We start from the raw sequence: 4,440 nt of genomic DNA on the forward strand, positions 1-4,440 counted from the left end.
TCCAGCAGTAGGCACAGTGGGTAGGAGGTCTGCTAAGAAGGGGCCAGTGACACCTCTCCAGGAGTAAGGAGGTGATGCGTGGAATGTGCCTAGAGTAGCACCCGGCCCTCCCTCCAGGGCTCCAGGGCCATCACTCCGTACCCACCTCCCAGCAAGGCGTCACCAACACGTTCGCAGGACACTTTCCTTTGCTGCCCCTACTGTTGTCCCGTGTGACTTCACAGGAAGGAACCGGGGTCTGAGCTAAAAAGCAAACTGCTCCTCTGTGTTGGGGGATGGGAAGAAAATCTCACAAGCAAGGGCCCCAGGAAGAGGAGGTTTCATGGAGGGAATCTGCAGGGTCTTGCGCTGCTTAGAGAGAAGACGTGACTAAATTTCAGGCAGATGAGTCAGGGTGGGTCTGTCCATCGTGGATTCCTGTCGGGTCCATGTGCCAAGTCCATCGACAACAAAAATGATACAACGAATAAAAATATCAACTTGTACTTTCGAAGCACCTTAGATTGCCCTCAATATGGGCCAACTATTCTAAGGCAACATTTAAAGATGAAAGAAGAAAGACATTGAGTAATTCACGTCCCCAAAGCTCGCACTCACGCTGTGGCCTGGGAAGGACTTAACCAGCCCTCTCAGGTCTGGCTTAGAGCTGATTCTCAAATGCTCTGTTCCCATATGTCGAAGTTTAATGAGCGAGGGGTGGTTATCGAGAGGGGCAAAGAATCTCATCACTGGGACGAGCCTCAGCACGTTATCAGCCACCTCCCTTTTTACAAAAGGAGAAATAAGGACGGGCCCGTGGTCTAGCAGAAAATGAAACAACACCCCATCTCCCACCTCCCTAAACTCTGAGGAGACCCCAGCTCTGATCTGGCTGCACACATGGATGCGTGGCACTGGGAAATGAGAAAGCACACATACCTAGTAAGCTACAGCAAACGTGGGGAAGAGAGGGATTTTATATTCCAAGTGGTTTTTTTTTTTCTTTTGAATGTAGACATCTGGTGTCCTATAAATAAAATTGAAAACGTAAATATTGTAAAACCCATTAGAGAGTGGTTTTAGGTTTGGCGAGAGCACGGGTCAGCTGCTACCCCGCTGCACCCCACACGCGGGTGTTCCCGGCTCGTAGCATGCATGTCACCCATGTCACCGAGGTGGCCAGGCTGCACTTTGTCTGATGAATAAACATTAAAACATGGGTCAGTTGTCTCATATTTGTTACATTGCATTAACAGTTTTCCATAGCTACCTACAAAGCTTTCTGCTTTCATTTTATACATGGAAAAAAAAATAATTTGCGAAGGGAGAACATCACACTTTTTGTCATAAGAACACAAATTCCTGTGCTCACCAATTAAGACCCAAGCCATGCCGTCAGCCAGATTTCTAATATCAAGTTTAAAATGCTCATCAAAAGAAGTTTTCTGTTCGAGACATATTAAATGAGCTTTATTTAATAATGCTCAATTCGACTTATCCAATTTAAATATTTGCTCTGATCAGCAGCTATTTGATCCCGGCTTCATTTCGGGCGGCAGAATCATTTCTCTGGGTTATTTTTCTTTGGTGCAAGGTTGATCCTGGAGGCAGAGTAACTGCTCTCGAGTTCTCTGCATTTCTCTACGCTTTGCTGTGGGTGGAAAGGAATAGAGCCATAAAAAGCTGTACTGAAGGCTGCTTTTATAATGTTTACTTTGCGTGTCCTCACGTCTGTCTGGCTGAAGACAGACAATATCATTGCAAAGACTCCCCCTAACCAGATAATTATAAGAAGTTTTTTTTTTTCTTTTTCTTTCTTTTTTTTTTTTTTTAAGTAGAGCACCAAAATGTAAAGAAATTCCCATGGAGGTGTTCTTTTCAAAACGTATTCTGCCATCTGCTTTCCCCCATTCAGGGACTTTTATATAACAAGTGGATGGTCATTCATTAGGAGTCAAGGATTTTAAGACAGTGGGGAGAAGAGTTGCTTTAATATTTTAATTCAATATGTCATAAAAAGAAGGAATGCTGCTTTGATTTCTACTAACTTTGGGGTTTTACATATAGATCTTTCTGCTATTACTGTTACTATTGTTATGATTTTTACTAGCAAGATATCAAAAAGCAAATCTTTTCGTAGGTTTTCTCTTTGCATGCTGCCTTCGAAAATAGCCACCTTGAAACTTGTGGCCCTGGTGCCCCCTTTAGATATCGTAAAGCCATCCATAATGACATAAAACACTGTCAGCTTCACTCCCTGATCCTAGCCCCGGGCCAGTCAGCCAGTGGAGCGGGTCTGAGTATCTCTGTTCATCATCGGAGCGACCTCTGTAAGGGCCTCTACTCCAGAGTGGGAGGGGGTCTTTCCTGGTGAAGGGGGCGTTTATGGGTGCAGGCCTGCCGGGTTTATGGACCTGGCTGGGGAGGGTGCCGCCTACCCCGCCTGCAGCCTTCGGCCAGGCCTGAAGTGTTTACCGCCGGAGTGATTTACATCGTCCAGGTGTGCATTCGGGAAACATCTCGGCTCCGAAGCTGACACGGTGATTGCCCTGGATTTGCAGACTTCATCTTTTTTTGTTGTTGTTGTTCATAATGTTCCTGGGGCCAAAGAGGTACCAAAAAAAAAAAAAAAAGGACTGACCCAAAGTGGTTCGTCTCCTGTGATTTTCACATAGGAGGTTCTGAGGAACCTCTTAGCCCAAAGCCCTGTATCCCGTCCAGATGGGGGGACTTCGCTGTCACCAAAACTGTGGCTGTCCCCTGACCTCTCGTCACACTAATTTCTTCTGTCAGTTTGTTCTTCGGCCTTTCGGGAGCTGTGCGGGTCTCCGCCAAGGGTCCTCGCCGCTGTTTCAGCACCCCGGCGCTTTCCACGGGGTCCTGCCAAGCAGATCCTTTCCTTATTCGGGGTTCTCAGGTAACACAGACACGTTTTCCAGAGTGAACCTGGGATGGAGGTGTTTGCGCCGCGTGGGTCGGCCTCCGCCGGGCACTTACATTCTGAGGGATGCGCTTCGCAGGAACTCCTTACACAAAGGGAACCGCTTTCTGTTATTTTTGTTGACATGTCACTGCAGGTGGTATTGTCACTGTTTTGTCACTGGGTCCCCTGCTGGGAGTCCCTCACACCTACACTTCGGCAGCCTTGTGTCATCTGAATACCGAGCTAAAACACACTTCGAGAAATCAAAATGGGTTTTTTGTTTGTCGAAAAATACCAACTTTAAATTTTGTTTTATCATACCCATTCCACCCTATTTAAAGGAATTTGGACATTTATTACGTATCATTTGTACATTTGAACTAATCTTTTCTCCAACCATTTCTGATAACTCTGATGAAAAGAAAAACAAATGTATTTTGCCTCATAGAAATGCACATACACACACAAGCATGGGGGGAAGCGAGATGTTTGCAGAGAAATTGAGAATGATTCCTTGTCATCTTTACAGATACCTTTTTCACCAAGCCAGAGAATACTGGGCTGATTTTAAGAGCTCATTTCAATTTAGCTCTTTCTCTCTCCTTGATGAAATGTCTACAAAACCCATTATTTTGCCTCCTTACACGACCTGCAGACAGAAAGCATTCGGTCAAATGCAGGCGAGTAAACAGTAGGGGCCATCAGATCCAGATTTAGCAAATGATAAATTCTTTCTGCTTGGACTTCTATGGTTAACATAGTCTTTTTAGCCAGTGATTCGAATGCTAAGCAATTCACTTAAAAAGCATTCAAATCTCCCTGTTTGCTCTCCTTCCTCCCAGATTATAAACACGTAAACCTCTCCAACATAAAAAAATATCATCGATTTGCCATACTAAACAGGGAGACATTTTTGCCAGCAGTGACTGTTTAAAATGAACAGCCCCAAGACGAGGAAAAAAATTCCAGCAATAAAACAAAAACCTTTATTTCCAAAAATCAGATTGAAGCCCTCTCAAGTGATGGTGGGCTCCCCAGAAAGATGGTTGCTCTCTGTTACTGCTCACAGCCTCTTTCCAAGAAGAACCATGGAAAACATCACCTTGATCAAAAAAAAAAAAAAATCCAATATTTACAAGAAATATTTTTTTGCATTTGCTATAGACTTTTTAACTACTATGTGCCTTTGTGAATCTCTATTCTGAATGTAAATAAGATACTCAAACGGACATTTGTTTGTGAATACAAATACATGAAAATACTTGGAACCACGGTCTGTTTTCGAGAATTGGCTGAGAGCATTGAATTCTCAAACACAACACAGCACCAGTGCTGTTAGGGTACAGCTTTCACTAAACTGCTGAATTCATTTATTTTAACCTCCTCTGGAACTGCCCCAAAAAACAGGTGACTATTGAAAGATTTTTTTTTTTTTAATTCTAAATAACAAGGAGGATAAAAACGAATGTCGTGCTATGAGGTTTGAACGTTCAAACGTAAAAAGAGAGTTAGCCAGGGTCTGGTAAATGGCTAAACAG

General features: G+C 43.9%; 1 long non-coding RNA gene across 1 annotated transcript in view; it reads right to left on the reverse strand.

Moving 5' to 3' along the window:
* Positions 1-1,420: 1,420 nt before the first annotated feature.
* The window catches only part of LOC105298837, a 5,235-nt gene continuing 2,215 nt past the window's right edge, over positions 1,421-4,440 (reverse strand). Inside the window, exon 2 of the long non-coding RNA XR_896477.1 lies at positions 1,421-1,630. This is a non-coding gene — a long non-coding RNA (uncharacterized LOC105298837). The remainder of the gene's footprint in view (positions 1,631-4,440) is intronic.

This window comes from Pteropus vampyrus, unplaced genomic scaffold (assembly GCF_000151845.1).
Source record: "Pteropus vampyrus isolate Shadow unplaced genomic scaffold, Pvam_2.0 Scaffold166, whole genome shotgun sequence".
In the NCBI taxonomy this organism is placed as follows: Eukaryota; Metazoa; Chordata; class Mammalia; order Chiroptera; family Pteropodidae; genus Pteropus; species Pteropus vampyrus.